Source organism: Coenobita brevimanus, chromosome 53, assembly GCF_032717465.1.
Source record: "Coenobita brevimanus isolate Jiangsu-jjx chromosome 53, ASM3271746v2, whole genome shotgun sequence".
Taxonomy (NCBI): domain Eukaryota; kingdom Metazoa; phylum Arthropoda; class Malacostraca; order Decapoda; family Coenobitidae; genus Coenobita; species Coenobita brevimanus.
In genome coordinates, this window is record NC_137006.1 from 36,722,391 (window position 1) to 36,739,939 (window position 17,549).

Below are 17,549 nucleotides of genomic sequence, written 5' to 3' on the forward strand. Positions count from 1 at the left end.
CTCAGAATAGGATTGAGGGAAGATGATAGGAAGTTTACAAAATTCCTCTTGTCTCAAGACCCTTAGAATCAGGATAGTCCAATGAAAACTTCCTATTTCCGATCGGTGCTCTTTGGCTTTGTTTTTTTTTTTTTTTAATAACAGAACGGAGGAAGGAAAAACAAATGAGTAAAAAAAAAAATAATCCATACACCAGATTAATGGTGTCCTCCGTTCATAAAATATCTGTAACAGTTAAACTTTAACAGTTGTGAGTTGAAATTTGGAGGGAAACATCTCTGGGGTTCCAGAGAGATGCAGTTCGGGGAATGAAAGAATTCTGATAGGCAGAAGTTCTGCAATATGGCTGAGTGACATTCCAGTCATATAGTGCTACCAGATGCCCGTGTAGCACGAGGGAAGGCATGGAGAGGTGGCACCATGGACGCAACTTCGTCTGAGCATTTGCCAAAAAAATATCTGTAAAATAATGCAAGGGAGGCAACATTCCTTCTTACTTGCAGGGGAGGTAGTTTCTATGTAATGGCAGGGTTGTTAATGATTCTAACAGCTTTGTTCTGAATTTTGTCTAGTTGTCTTAATGCAACCTCTCCACAACCATTCCACAAGGGTGAGCAATATTGAAGCTGAGAGCGCACATGACTCTTATAAATTATAGCTAACTGCTCATCGGCGAAGATGTTACAGACTCTGTACAATAATCCAAGTTTCTTTGAGGCGGTTTTAGCAAGTGATCTGACATGAGAGGTCCAGCTGAGGGCACTGTTAAGTGAGATGCCAAGAATTTCAATACTTTTGGAGATGGGAATATTAGTAGCACTGAAGGTAATGTACGAATCTGGCAATATCTGTCTCTTAGTAAACTGTATACATTTAGTTTTACTAGCATTAAAAGAGACAAGGTTGTTTTGTCCCCATTTATTGATTGTAGATAGATCTTGATTTATGGAGATGGCTGTACTGAGTTGAGAGGTAGAGATATTAGACTTTGTAAATGGATGTCTGAGTGTGAATGAACTATGTAGTGTTGAGTCATCTGCATATGAGTGAATGGGATTGTGGGTGACAGATAAGAGATTATTAATATGAACCAGAAATAGGGTTGGCACCAGAACTGATCCCTGCAGCACGCCGGCGATAATTGAGTGGAAATTGGAATATACATCATCTACTTTTACTCTTATTTTCCTGTCACTAAAATATGAAGAAATCAAAGGAACAAAACACGTTAGTTCATAGCAAGGGAGTTTGGACAGTAGGGAACGGTGCCATACTCTGTTGAAAGCTTTAGAGATATCAAGAGCTACTGCATGAGTTTCTCCAGAAAGATCAATTGATTGATGGATGGTATGAGTTAAGAGTCTGAGTATGTCAATGGTGGATCTTTCGTGGCGAAAACCATATTGTTTATCACTAATTAAGTTGTTGGATTCAAGATGTTTAACAATGTGCTTATTAACTAAAGTTTCAAATACCTTACAAGAGAAGATGTGACAGCTATTGGTCTGTAATTGGAGGGGTCAGACGAACTTCCTTTCTTCGGAACTGGGTGGATATTGGCTTCTTTCCATGAATTTGGGAATAAAGAAGTAAGTATGCATAGTCTGAATAATTTAGCCAGGACAGAGGCAAGTTCAGGGGAACACTTTTTCAAAACAATTGGCGGAATTCCATCTGGGCCTGGAGCTTTGTTGGTAGATAAATTGTCTTGGATGGATTTTACGTATCTTGTCTGTATTTTAAGTGGGGCAATTTCGGGAGAATCAAGTTCCAGTACTGGGACATTCTGGCTGGTATCATCTATGGTAGAGTTTCTGGCAAAGGTACTGGCAAAGATATCTGCTTTCCCACACAGGTCATTTGTGATGTTGCCATCTGAAGATTTTAGTGGGGGAATGGAAGATGGCTTGTTAACCCACCCCATCCCGACGTTTTATGGGCAGTGGTACGCCCCAGTCCCGACATTCTTGGACTTTTTTTTTTTTTTTTTGGCTCAAACATCCGCTTTTGGTGAGAAACATCAAAAATTCATAGAGAAATTGCTCACCTGAGGTTTAAAATACTCGATTTAGGTATGAGTACTTCGTTACCTGACTGGGTTTTCTAACAGGCTGGCACCAAAGAAAACGAGTTCTATGGGAGGGTAACTATTTTATCCACTCATAAACAGTATTTATTTATTTACTTGGTACGAATTTATATGTAGTACAAGAGTATATTGGTTTTCAGACAGTAATATAGGCATTATAAGCATTGTTTCACTCACTAACTCATCATCATTCATGACCTTTGTTTTCCCACATTACCTGATCATCATTTCTGACTGTTTCTTCCTCTAATGCTATGTAAACTTTGTCCTCCACATTGTCATCGATTGGGGAATCACTCTGGCCCCGAATGTCTTTATTGGCCAGGTCACTGGTAACAGGTGAATTGCCGAGACAATGGTGTGCAGGGGAGGGGGGAGAGGTTATGCGGTGTAAGGCACTGTCCCTGCTTGGCATCTTGTAGAGGAATAGAGGAAGGTGTCCCGTGTATACATGCCAAAAATCACTCGCGAAATCACTCGCAAAAATTGAAAATTGTGCAAATTAGGGACCTTGCAATGTTGCCACGTTAATTCACGTCGCTGGGACATGAGTGCACATCATGTGCGGACATTAATTCACGTCGCTGGGACGGCACGGGTTAAAGTTATTATTGAAAGAATTAAGAGTTGACCAGAATATTCTATTGTCATTAGGGTTGTTAAGTAGTTTTGATGCTTGCTTTTGAATAAAGTTTGATTTAGATAGATTTATTACAGCGTTTGCATCATTTCTAGCAATTTTAAATTGGGAGAGTGATTCAGATGTTTTTGTTTTAAGTAACCATCAAACCATTTTGAAGAGTTCGATCTTTTAGTGAACTGTTGACTTGGTATGAATAAATCCATACCAGCTAGCATTATGTCGCAAATGTGGGACTGGGTAGAATTGGGATTACCAGAGAAGAAAGACTGCCATGGAACATCAGCAAGATAATTTCTAAATCCATCCCAGTCTGCCCTATCAAAGTGCCATTGGGTCACCCTGACAGGTTCAGAACGGGGAGGTGTGGGAGGGTTAACTAATGAGGCTTTGATGAGATTGTGGTCAGAGGATTCAAGTGGTGACAGTACCTTTATCCTGTATTGATCTGGATTATTTGTCAAGAATAAATCCAAGAGATGGGCATTATGATCAGGATTATCATGTATTTTGGTTGGCTGCTTTACCAACTGGGTGAGATTAAACTATTCCACAAACAGCTCGCACTCTAAACCAGCGTTGTCAGTCCGGGCAGAAAGCAATAACCATTCAACATTGTGCTAGTCCTTTCCCACTATGCAACATTTTGAAGCATCGTATTGAAAATGCCAAATACCCAGAAATACGGCAGGCTTTCTATAGTATGTGGATAATCTACAAGATGTTGCTGGTACAGAGATGGAAGCATTGAAGGTTTATGAAGTTGCCAATTCCTAATGTAGGAAGGCAAATTTGCCGTTACAGAGCTGGAATAAAAATTCTCTGCTTTTAAGAAATAGAATACAAAAAGACTATCCAAATACTGACATTCCCAAAACTCAAAATGTGTTGGGTCTTTACAGGGATACAAGGGCTGATGAAATCAGTTTAAACCAATTAAGTTCTCTGATGTCATTCTCACCAAGAGGTCCTTGATAAGTCAGGTCTCCATGTTATTTGACCCATTAGGACTGGTCTGTCTTATAGTTATTAACGGCAAATATTTGGTGCAAGAGGCTTGGAGAGAAAAGTTGGACTGGGACACTGAATTACGTGAGACATATGTTGAACAATGGGAAGAGATTAAAAAGGAATTTGAAAAAAAAATCAAGCATATGTATTCGCAAGAAGATAAACAGTAGTGAGAAGTCACATTTGCATACATTTTGTGATTCTTCTCAAAGGGCATATGGAGCAGTAACTTATAGTGCAACAGGATATGATAGTAAGATTATTATGTCCAAAGCCAGAGTTGCACCGATTACAGGAAGAACCCTACCTCAAATGGAATTAGCTTCCATAGAAGTAGGAACTAAATTGTCTAGTTATTTAACCACTACTTTTGATACTAAGTTTGAGGATGTTTATAAATGGACTGACAGTGAGATTTGTCTTTACTGGATAGGAAAGGAAGACAGTAAAATTCCTTTCGTCCGCAATACAGGAGAATGAAGACTATAAAAGAACTGTCTTCCAAAATGAAATTTATGTATGTATCCTCCAAGAAAAAAAACAGCTGACCTGCTCTTGAGAGGCTTGACAGTAAAGAAACTGATCAAAGACGACTTGTGGTTTAAGGGTCGTACATGGATACTTACTAAAGAATGGCCTGAAACAGTATAGTATTGCTGATGTAAGTGTTGTAAACCTGGATCCTGTAGTACCTGAACCAGTTGTGATAGACATCAGTAGCTTTTCATCAATAAGACAGCTCCTTAACACTACTAAATTAGTTGCAAAAATTTTTAATAAGAAAGCGGGGTTTGAGGAGTTTGATCCCATGGAATATTGGCTAAAAAAGCTTCAAAGAAAATATTATGGAGAGGTTTTTTACCTTTTATGCCAGGGCAGTAGCAGCAAGAATAAGCTGATGAGAAATTTAAGATTATTCATAGACGGAAAGGATCTAATTAGATGCGGTGGCAGAATAGTAAAAGCCGATTTGGCCCTCCAAACTAGACATCCTATATAGTTGACCAAGAATGATTATTTTGTACAATTAATTGCTAAGGAAGCCTATGCGTTAACTCTTCATGGAAGTGTGTCACAGACTCTGGCCCGAATCTGAGAATGGTATTGGAATCCTAAGGGTAGGCAGGTTGTATAGAAATATCTCAAAAGTTGCATTATTTGTAGGAGGTACGAACAATGACCATATGACTATCCAGGACCACCTACTTTACCAAAGGATAGGGTAAATGTAAGTCAGCCTTTCAAAGTAGCTGCAGTTTATTTCACCGGGACCATAACCATTACGGGTGAGGGAACTCCCCATAAGGTGTACATATGTTTGTTTACTTGCACCTACAAGGGCAGCCCATTTAGAAATGGCAAATTTAATTTCAGACACTTTCCTGAACGTATTCAGAAGATTTGCAGCTAGGATGTCTTATCCTAGTAAACTGATAAGCGACAACGGAACCAATTTCTTTGGAGCATCACCTATACTTTTAAATATAATGAATGACCCAAAGGTTAAGTTGATGATGGGAATCCGAAATTGTACCTGGCAGTTTATAGCTCCTAGAGAACCATGGCAAAATGGATTTACTGAACGAATGATTGTTATTGTAAAGAACTGCCTCAGGAAAACCTTACTCAGATTTAAGGTCACTACAGAGGTGCTAAGAAATGAAACTGAAGATAGGATTAATGATAGACCTCTAACCTATCTGGATGATACTAGCATATCATTTGAGGCTTTGACACCAGCTCATATGTTGTTTGACAGAAAACTCCATCCGGTGCCTTGTGTGAATATCCAGGAGGAAGTAGATGATCCCCAGATAAAGAATAATGAACTAGGACAACATCTGCGTGAGGGATGGCAATGTCTGAAAATAGTATCAGACACCTGCAATAGACATTAGGGTGAATATTATCTTTTGAGCCTAATAGAGAGATTATATGGGGCTCAGGCTGCCAGCAAAAAGTCAATCAAAAACATAGGAGATGTGGTCTTAGTAAAAACTGAATAACCAAGTTCCCAGTGGCCACTAGCTAAGATCATCTCCACACATTCAGATTCGAAGGGGGTGATGAGACTTGTAAAAATTAAATGTAGGAGACATATCAATATAAAAACCATGGAGAATTGGTGCCCCTTGAGTTAATGGCTACCCCAGAGGCTGTGAATAGTGGAGAGCAATTGGGTCAAGATGCGCCACCTCGAAGGGCTGTAGGGTTCTCGAGATCTATGGTGAGAGTTCATGGTAAGGGGTCACATTACATGATACAGCATATCATTTTGCGCCCGGCCCCAAAACTGCGGGAAATATTTTCCCCCAGAGTGATGGCACTCTTTACCTTTTAAAATAGTTGTCCCTGTTGAAAGCAGAGGAAAACCCAGAGAGCATTAATGACTACTTCAAGTGGTTCATTAACCCAGAGATTTAGCTCTATTTCTGGTTAATATTTCTTATTATTAATAAAATTAATGCTGCTGCATTTAACCTTTTGTGGACAACTATATTGTAAATACATGTAAATACTTAGGAATTTTTCAGTGTCAAGACTGCGCCTGCGTGGTAGGATGACGTGTACCCTGACGACAAAATGGAGGAAGCTTTAACACATCATCGCATATATTAAAAAAAAAAAAAAAAAAAAGTTTCAGACAGTGGTTCCAGGCATTTCACTTGGTTGTCACCGGGAGAGGGGCAGATGGTGGTGGTTTTCATGTTTCCCCCACCCCCCACCATAGGGACTCTGAGTCTTGGTGCTGAGACACATTTTTAAAAATAAATTTGAATAGGAAGTGTATGGTGTAACATGCATTTAGTTTGACAGTTAGAGGAACTTGTCGTGGAGAACGTGTTGGCCTTCTCTCTCTCTCTCTCTCTCTCTCTCTTACTGAAACACTGAAAAAGTTCGGCAAAAGGGGATGGTCAGAAGTTACTCCCTAGGATTGACGAAACGGAAGCTCTAGCTCTTCCTGTCATCAGCTTTCCATCCACCTGGGGAGTACCGCCCTGTTCGACTGGGTCTACAGTCTACTCCCTACAATTTGAAGAGAATAGCAGTTTCAGTGCATGAGCAATCTAAAACCGTGTTAGATTTTCCAAGAAAGCACAAAATTCCCTGGAGTATGTGCTTCCTTTCTCTTGCAGAAATTACTCTCATAGTCTTCGTACAGATGTCACTCTGGCAGTTCCCTATTCAGTCTAATATCACTGATATCACACTCTATGACCTCGTCCCATGTCTTTTTCAGTCTGCTTCTCGCAACCCTGTCCCCAAGGAGTGTGTATTGTTGCGAGTAACAGTTGGAAGGAGAATATGAGAGAGTATGGATCAGTTGGCTCGAGGATCATCTGACTAAGATTGAAAGTTGGAATACAAATGTGGGCAATTGTGTGCGTGTATGTGTCAACGAAAGGTTGTGCAAGCAGAGTGAGAAAAGAGTTCTAGACAAATATGGAAGAGTGCATGGAAAAGTTGGAAAGAAATGAGAAAGTGTTTTTGATTGGAGATATGAATGGAAAAGTAGGGAATGGGAAGGTGGATGGAGTAGTTGGTGAGTGGGGTGTGCATGCAGAGTTGGATGAAAATGGTAGTGCTTTAGTGGACACTTATGCCAGGAGGGAGTTGGTGATAACTAATACCCTCTTCAGGCACGAAATGATTCGCAGGTATAAGTGGTGATTGATGAGAAGACTGGGTGGTGAACTGAATGAATGGAAGGCAATGATTGATTATGTGTGTGTGAATGAAAGGATGAAAAGGTGTGTAATGGATGCAAGAGTATATAGAGGTTGGAGGAGTGGAGTTTTGGACCACCACTTGGTGATGGTCAGAACTAAAGTCAAAATAAAATGGAGAAATAGAAGAAGAGAAGGACAGGAGGAAGCAGTACATACAAGGAGTAGAAAAGATAGAAGTGGATGGAAAAAAGGCGGAATATACGAGGGAAGTGAAGGAGCGATTGAGCAAGTACAGACTGGAGAGATGGGGGACTTGGAAGGTGTGGGCAAGATATTTACAGAAGAAATCTGTGCAGCATGTGAGGTGGTGTGTGGGGTGAAGAGAAGACGAAAGGGGGTGCAGGGAACAGCATGGTGGAATGAAGAGGTGAGACAAGCTGTGGCATAAATGAAGAAAGCATATAGTGAGTGGATGAGAAACAGAGGCGTGAAGGAAGTTGTGAGATGGAAGAGAGTTATATGCAGAGAGGATGAGAGAGGTGAAAAGAAGAGTAAGACAGAGTAAGAAGAAAGTGGATGAAGAATTTGGAAGGAACTTGAGTGTAAAGTGGAGGGAATGTAAGAAAATGTTCTGGAAAGAGGTAAAGAAAGTTAGATAGGGTACCAAAGAAGTTAGCTGGAGAGTGAAAGATAAAAATGGTAGATTACTAGTAGAGAAGGGGAAAAAAGTGAGCAGGTGGAGAGAACACTTTAAGGAACTGTTGAACATAGAGAATGAATCTAATGCAAGTATAAGCGCCTGGGGAATGGCTGGGAGAAGGAGGGATGTGAGAAGAGAAGAAATCAGTAGGATGGAAGTTGTGGAAGCAATGAAGAAAGTTAAAATAAGGAAACCCCAGGAACTAATGGAGTGTGAGGTGAAATGCTGAAGCATGGGAGAGAGATAGTAGTAAAATGGACATGGAAGATGTGCCTATTGGCTTTGGAGGAAGGTAGAGTCCCAGAGGATTGGATGTCAGGTATAATTTTTCCCCTGTACAAAGGAAAAGGGGAAAAGGAAGCTTGTGCTAATCATAAGGGCATTTGTCTTCTTAGTGTAATAGGAAAAATATATGGTAGGATACTTATTGACAGAGTCATGGAAATAACAGAGGAATTAGTTGGAGAAGAACAGGGAGGTTTTAGGAAGGGAAGAGGTTGTGTAGATTAGATATTCATTCTTAGATCTTTAATGGAAAAGTTTCTAGAGAAGGGAAAGAAGTTATATGCGGCCTTCATGAATTTGGAGAAAGCATATGACAGGGTGGATAGACAAGAATTGTGAAAAGCATTAAGAGTATATGGAGTAGATGGGAATTTGTTGAAGGCCGTGAAGATTATGTATGAAGGTGCTAAGGCTGCAGTGCGTGTGGATAGTGAACTGAGTGAATTCGTCTATTTGAAGGTTGGATTGAAACAAGAATGTGTCATGTCTCCATAGTTGTTCAGTCTGTGTATAGATGGGGTTATAAAAGAGATACAAGGTAGGGCAGTGGATGTTGGAGCGGCCCTAGTGCAGTATTTGGAAACTACCTGTACTGTTGTTTGCAGATCATACTGTGTTGTTAAGTGAAGAAGAAGGGGAGCTTCAAGGCTTGAGGGATGAGTTTGGGAGAGTGTGTAAGAAACGGAATCTAAAGGTGAATGTAGGGAAGGGTAAAGTTATGATCTTCGAGAGAAGTGAAGTCAGTGAATGTACAGTCATAAGAAAAACTATTGATACCCTTCACAGCAATGTACTATGACACAAGGACGAAGTGTTGTAGAATGACGGGACAAGAAAGTTTGTACCACAAACCCGTCAGTGTCGGTCATGTGAGCAATATTTTATGTTAAACAAGTTGTATTCATAAATGAAGAAATACAATATGGTTAAATTGGTTATTGTATGACATTTTGTAAGATGTGTCTGTATAACGGACATACACATTTGTGCTAAAGGTAATAAAAGCTAATCAGGTCGTTTGGCCTCTGTGCAGAGACAATACGTTTTATTATCCGACACCGAATTCATTAAAATAAAATATAACAGGGTGGTGCAGAGTCGGCAACAGACGGGCAGTGAGTATGTGTACCTATGCCAGACGTGTGATAGTAATTCAGCTGATACAAGCCAAGTTAGTAAATTTCAATGTACACCCACGCACCAAAGTTTCTGTACCCCCCTCGGTGGAAGGAAGTGGAAGTCAGGGTTAGAGAGAGGACAGGCGAACGGACAACCGTGAGTGGTAGTTTGATACTGAGCTACGAGGCGAATGGTGAGAAGCTTCATGAAAATTGAATTCGAAACATTTCCATACTATTCACCTGCAAAACATTATGTGTTCGTAACACAGCATATAATATTACATAGACTGCTATGTTATCATGGAGTCTTGTGAAACTGGTCCAGACACGACCCATCTGTTTCGGATGCTCATCATACAAATAAAGCACCGAGATAGTTGTATAGAAGCTGTGACTGGTCATTATTGTGAAAATGTTATTCCTGGATTGTCTGTAGCTATAATATAGACTGACTCTGGAATTAATGCTGATTCCCAGTAGCTGTCCGGATGTTTATGTTAACATTATTTTATGTGGACCAATAAACCACATTGTGATAAGCAGCAGAGAACATTCACCAATGATTAACTACAACCAGATGAAATTTGAAGCAAACAACACAAAATATTATAAGGTAACGAAGATATAGCTGTGGTATCCTGCTCCGTCTTGTTATCTAGGCCTTAATTAACCTGTCACGTCCCGACCACTTTCGCACCTCCGACACCCTCCAGTCTCGACCATTTTTGGATTTTTTTTGGGGGGGGGCTAAAACCTCCGCTCTTGGTGAGAAACATCGAAAATTCATAGAGAAATCGCTCACCTGAGGTTTAAAATACTCGATACAGGTAGGAGTACCTCCTTACATTACAGGGTTTTCTATCAGACTGGCTGCAAAGAAAACGAGTTCTATGGGAGGATAAATATTCCACATCACTCCTAAACGGTATTTATTTATTTATTTATTTGGTACGAATTTATATGTAGTATGAGAGTATATTGGTTTTCAAACAGTAATATAGGCATTATAAGCATTGTTTCACTCACTAACTCATCACCATTCCTGACCTTCTTTTGCCACATTACCTGATCATCATTTCTGACTGTTTCTTCCTCTAATGCTATGTAAACTTTGTCCTCCACATTGTCATCGATTGGGGAATCACTCTGGCCCTGAATGTCTTTATTGGCCAGGTCACTGGTAACAGGTGAATTGTTGAGACAATGGCGTGTGGGGGGGGGGAGGTTAAGCGGTGTAAGGCATTGTCCCTGCTTGGCATCTTGTAGAGGAATAGAGGAAGGTGTCCCGTGTATACCTACGAAAAATCACTCGCGAAAAGTGAAAATTGTGCAAATTAGGGACCATGCAATTGCAAAATGTACCAGTACATCGACGGGACTGGCAAATGCAAAATGTTGCAACGTACCCATACGTCGACGGGGCGTCTCGGGTTAACTGTTGCTTCACCTCATTCGGCATTATTTTCCTTCAGTCTCTGCCTCTTCTATTACTCTTACTTTCCAGTATCCTCTTACTGCGAGCCATGATATTCCTTAGGGGGTTTCTAGTCGTCAGGTCCTATAACCCCTATTGTATTATATTATTTGTCACATCATCACTCCCACACAAACTACGTTAGCACAAGACTGCTGAATCTGTTACTACTATTAATGGCACTACCACTACTAACCACTCTTTTCCCCTTTACTAATTTCCCCCATACTACTACTACTGCTATTCCTACTGCTAATCCACTATAAATCTGTATAATAATACACATGATTGTCCCTATGTCTGTGTATCTGCTACCCACATTTTCCTTGTCCCATCGTTGACAATTCGTCATTTACCCCCCACTGCTGCCCCAGTTGCACCCCCCTCTCTCCCAGCCACAATCAACCCTACTCCTCCCTCATCCCGACACCACACTATCCCTTACCTCATCCCTGGGCCACCAGTCATGTTGTCCACCCTCTACCGGTGAATGTACATGGTATGCAGTAGTAGTAGTAATAATAATAATAATAATAACAATAATAATGGTAATTATTCTTATTATTATTATTATTCTTATGTTAATAATAACAACAACATAGATGTGTACTGTTCCTAACATTTCATATAAAAACTGCAGACCCAGAAACATGCCTATTTTACGGAGCACTGATATATTTACCACAGGACCGACCACAGACCGTTCTTATTATCACTGGGCCTTTGCTGTATCACTTCACCATTGTAGTCGTTTGTGGGATCACTACAGCTGTTTGGGAAAAATTACATAGTGCACGACATGCCTACAACCCACTAAAATACGCATGTAACTTTTCACTGACATCCATCAAATAGTCTCGGAGAAGTTAGTGGACACACAAACAAACAACTGGATATAACAGACAGAGGCCGAATGTCGCTCATCGGTGTATGACGACCTGACAAAACTGTTACCATCCTGCTTTCTGAGTGGCATCATAATTATAGCAATTATGATGATAATAATAATAACAATGATAATAATGATAGTAGTAGCAGTAGTAGTAGTAGTTGTAGTAGTAGTAGTAATAGTAGTAGTAGTAGTAGTAATAGTAGTAGTAGTAGTAGTAGTAGTAGTAGTAGTAATAGTAGTAATAATAATAATAATAATAATAATAATAATAATAATAATCACATATTAATAGACACGATACAAAGTTGGACAAACACCATAATCTCCCTGATGAAACACTTGAACACAGCTTTGACATATGAAACCAAACAGTGCCATAATATGCCGTAATGGTAGGGTTACAGTAAGGCTGACTAAATTAATATTTGACAGCAGCTCAACCTACTGTCATGGCAAACAGATACTGTATTGCATCAACAGATGCTGTGTCAGTGTTTGTCCTCCTCTGTATCATGACTAATATAATTTGGTTATTATTAACCAAGCATGGGGGAGAGATAGTAGTAGAATGGATGTGAAAGATGTGCAGATTGGCCTGGGAGGAAGGTAGAGTCCCGGAGGATTGGAAGTCAGGTATAATTATTCCCTTGTACAAAGGAAAAGGGGAAAAAGAAGTGTGTGGTAATCATAGGGGCATTTGTCTTCTTAGTATACTAGGAAAAGTGTATGGTAGGATACTTATTGACAGAGTTAGAGAAAGAACAGAGAAATTAGTTGGAGAAGAACAGGGAGGCTTTAGGAAGGGAAGAGGTTGTGTAGATCAGATATTCATTCTTAGATCTTTAGTGGAAAAGTTTCTAGAGAAGGGAAAGAAGTTGTATGCAGCTTTCATGGATTTGGAGAAAGCATATGACAGGGTGGATAGACAAGGATTGTGGAAAGTGTTAAGATTATATGGAGTAGCTCGGAAGTTGTTGAATGCTGTGAGGAGTATGTACGATGGTGCGAAGGCTGCAGTGCGTGTGGATGGTGAACTAAGTGAATTTTTCTCTTTGAATGTTGGGTTGAAACAGAGATGTGTCATGCCTCCATGGTTGTTCAATCTGTACATGGATGGGGTAATAAAAGAGGTACAAGGTAGGGTAGTGGATGTTGGAGTGGCCCTGGGGAGAGAGGATAGTGTTTGGAAACTCCCTGTACTGTTGTTTGCAGATGATACTGTGTTGTTGAGTGAAGACGAAGGGGAGCTGCAAGGCTTGGTGGATGAGTTTGGGAGAGTCAGTAAGAAACGGAATCTAAAGGTGAATGTAGGGAAGAGTAAAGTGATGGTCTTTGAGAGAGGTGAAGTCAGTGAATGTACAGTGAGGTTGGATGGTGAGGAATTGGAAAATGTGAGTACGTTTAAGTACTAGTGTGATGAGTAAGGATGGAGGTTTGGAGGGTGAAGTGCTTGAAAGGGTACAGCAGGGATGAACGGTTGCTGGTTCTTTGAAAGCAGTGATAAGAAACAGGGAAGTGAGCATGGAAGTGAAAAAGTTACTACATGACAGTATTGTGATACCAACTCTAACGTACGGAAGTGCAGCTTGGACGTTGTTGGAAGGACTCAAGTCAAGAGTGAGAGCGGTGGAAATGAGTTATTTAAGAGGAGCCTGTGGAGTCACATGCAGAGACAGGCTGACGAACGAGGATATAAAGGTGCGTTGTGGTGTGGATGTGGATGTGATAGGAAGCGTTATGAGGAACACACTGAGGTGGTTTGGCCATGTGGAGAGGATGGAGAGTGAAAGACTGACGATGAGGGTGTATATGAGTGAGGTGGAGGGGGGAAGAGGGAGGGGGAGGCCGAGGATGAGATGGAGGGATGGGGTGGAGAGGTATATGGGAGAGGGGGGTGTGAGTTGGGAGCAGGGCAGTGAAATGGCGGGGGACAGGGCGACTTGGAGGCGATTTGTTTGTGGCCACCCCAAACGGGATTGAGGCGTCTGGCAATAGATAGATAGATAGATTATTATTATTATTATTATTATTATTACTATTGCAATAACTATGATGACACCTGTAGAGTGTGATGGTAAAAGTTTTGTACACCGATGCGAGACATTCGGCCTCTCTCTGTTATATCCTGTCGTTTGTTTGTCCGCTAACTCCTCCAAGACTATTTGATGGATGTCTGTGAAACGTCACATGAGTATTTTAGCATGTTGTAGTCATGTCGCACACTGTTATTTTCCCCAAACAACTGTAGTGATCCCACAAAGGACTACAATGTGTTGTATTACAATGGTGAAGTGCTACAGTAAAGGTCTAGTGGTAATGATAAGAACGGTCTGTGGTCGGTCCTGTGGTAAATATGGCAGTGCTCCGTAAAATAGGCACTTTTTGGGTCTGCAGTTTTTATATGTAATGTTAGGAACACTACACATCTATGGTGTTGCTATCATAAATATTATTATTAAAGCATACCATGTATATTTATCGGTAAAAAGGGTGGACAACTGGTTGATGGCCCAGGGATGAGGTGAGGGGTAATATGACGTCGGGATGAGGGAGGAGTAGGGTCCATGGTGGCTGGGAGAGAGGGAATTGAATTGAATAAATGAAAATATGACATGGCGGCGCAACAGCAGAGGTCATATGCTGCTGCGAGAGAGGGGGGTGCAACAGGGGCAGCAGTGGGGTGTAATTGACGAATTGTCAACGGTGGGACAGGGAAAATGTGGGTAGCAGATACACAGACATAGGGACAATCATATGTATTATTATACAGATTTATAGTGGATTACCAGTAGGAGTATCAGTAGTAGTATTGTGGGGGAAATTAGTAAGGGGGAAAAGAGTGGTTGGTAGTGGTAGTGCCATTAATGGTAGTAACAGATTCAGCAGTCTTGTGCTAACATTGTACGGGAGTAATGATGTCACGAATAATACAATAGGGGTTATAGGACCGGACAACTAGATACCCCCTAAGGAATATGACGGCTCGCAGTAAGAGGATACTGGAAAGTAAAAGTAATAGACGAGGCAGAGACTGAAGGAAAATAATGCACGTATGAGGTGAGGCAACAGTTAAGGCCTAGATAACAAAGCGGAGCAGGATACCACAGCTCTATCTTTGTTACCTTATAATAGTTTATGTTGTTTGCTTCAAATTTCATCTGGTTGTAGTTAATTATTGGTGAATGTTCTCCGCTGCCTAGCACAATGTGATTTATTCGTCCACATAAAATAATGTTAACATAAACATCCGGACAGCTACTGGGAATCAGCATTAATTCCAGAGTCAGTCTATATTATAGCTACAGACAATCCAGGAATAACATTTTCACAATAATGACCAGTCACAGCTTCTATACAACTAGCTCGGTGCTTTATGTGTATGATGAGCATCCAAAACAGATGGGTCGTGTCTGGACCAGTTTCACAAGACTCCATGATAACATAGCAGTCTATGTAATATTATATGCTATGTTACGAACGCATAATGTTTTGCAGGTGAATAGTTTGGAAATGTTTCAAATTCAATTTTCATGAAGCTTCTCACCATTCGCCTCGGACGGTTGTCCGTTCGCCTGCCCTCTCTCTAACGCTGACTTCGAGTCCCACTTCAGCCTGCGTTGAGTGCGGACGTTCTCTGCTCCTCCTGGCTCTTGCTTGTGTATTTCGAAGCTGTTTCTTTGTGTTCGGATTTTTGATATAGTCACCGGCTGCTGTGAGTGTGGGCTGAGTGCTTCGCTAGTGTTCTGTCGAGGCCTTGCCTGGCCCGATGGAGCGTTCGGGGTCGGACGCTGCTTCACTCCTGGAAAATGATTTAGCCATGTCCGACGATGATGCCTCTCCTACCGTGAACCACTGGCCTGAACTGCCTGTGCCTGCCACCTCACAGCCCCTTAAGTCTTTGTCCACTCATCATGGGATACAGCCTTCCACCCCGTCCACTTCTAACAAGCGGCCTGTGGAGGACTCTCCTGACGGTGAATGTGTGCCTCCTGTCACCAAGACTGCCAAAGGTGACTCATCTGTACGTGACGTGCCTGTCTGTCTGCCTCCTCAGCCTCTCGCTGGTATTTCTCCCTCTTCCCACTCCCGGCCCTTGTCTCACCGCCCTGCATTTGCCCCGAGAGATGCCTACGTCAAGCTCTCCTTCAGTGGCGACCCTTCCACGGATACAAAGTTGCGATGGTTGTCTTCGGTTACCAGGGCCTTCCAACTACAGCGTGAGCAGGCAGAAGTCAAGATGGCTGCAGTCACCTCCCGGTTTGTCTACATTTCTAGACAAAGAGAGGATATCATTAACAGAGTCTTATCTGGTGAGTTTTTCTCACTGCCACTCATTCTTCAGGACTCACCGGAGAGGCCACGTAAGTACCCCAGCTACATCCTCACCCGTTTCCCTGTTGATATTGACCCAAATCTTGCCAAGGGATATCCTGGAGTGTACTCTGCCTGTCGTTCCATGCAGGATGGTTCTCCCATTAACCGGATTGTTGTCGTCTGGGGTCTTCCCGACCCACCTCCATCAGTTATTAGTTTTGACTTCCTCCACTGTCTTCCACCGTGTGAGGTGCAGAAACTCCATAATGACCAGCCTTGGTGCTACAGATGCTGGGGCGTGGGACACATTTCCCGGTACTGCTCTGCCTCGCCAAAGTGTGCTTGGTGTGCGGCTGGCCACGAATCCAGGACGTGTCCTGTCAAGGGTGAGCCATCATGTCCTGCTGCCTCCGCATCCACCTCAGAACCCCCACCTCCTCGGTACAGGTCTCTGTGGAAGTGTCCGCACTGTTTTCAGCCAGGGGTCAACGTGTGGCATGGTTGTGCTCGTCGCCAGACCCCAGTTCGGGCCGTCACTCCCAGGCCACCCCCACCACCACCTCAGCCTGTTCATCCCACCAGCACTGCCTCGGCTCCTGACCTGGCCCTTCACAAGGCTGTTGCCTCCCTCATGGCACGATGTACGGCTCTCGAGGACCGCTTTTCTGCTCTTGAAGCCAGGATTGACGGGCTGGTTGCAGCTCATGCCTCTTCGGATAACAAACTCTCCACCTTGGTTGAGGCTCAGCAGAGCATCATCTCCGCCATCACCACCCTCACTGACAAGATGGGTACTATCGCCTCTCGCCTTGAAAAACTCTGTGAGTCATTCCCTTTTGGTTTGTTCTCTAACCCAGGTCGTTCGTCTGCCTCCACTCTCCGGTCACCTTTTTTCAAGCATAAGGTTCGCTCCTGATTGCCAGCTAGATGTCATCTCCTGGAACAACTGTGGTATCACCAATTATGCTAAGCTCGCTCAACACAAGGTCTTTGTTTTTCGACACAACCCTAGTGTTATTTTTCTCCAGGAAGCGTTCCCAGGCCGGCCGATTGCCGCTGGGCAAGCTCCCCTCCTCACAGGTTATATTCCGTACGTCCATCTGGTAAGGAATGGCCTGTTGACTTACATACACAGCTCCTTACCACACCGCCTTCTCCGCAACTCCACCGACCCTGACATGACTTTCCAGCTCTTTGAGGTCACACTTGGGGATGGCGTGCTCCAGCTGTGTAATGTCTATTCCGCCCCTGCCAGACTTTCTCTTGAGGCTCTTCCTCCTCCTACAGTGCGTGGGGTGGTGTATATGGGAGATTTCAATGCTCGGCATCCTGACTTAGGTGATCGTTCTGGC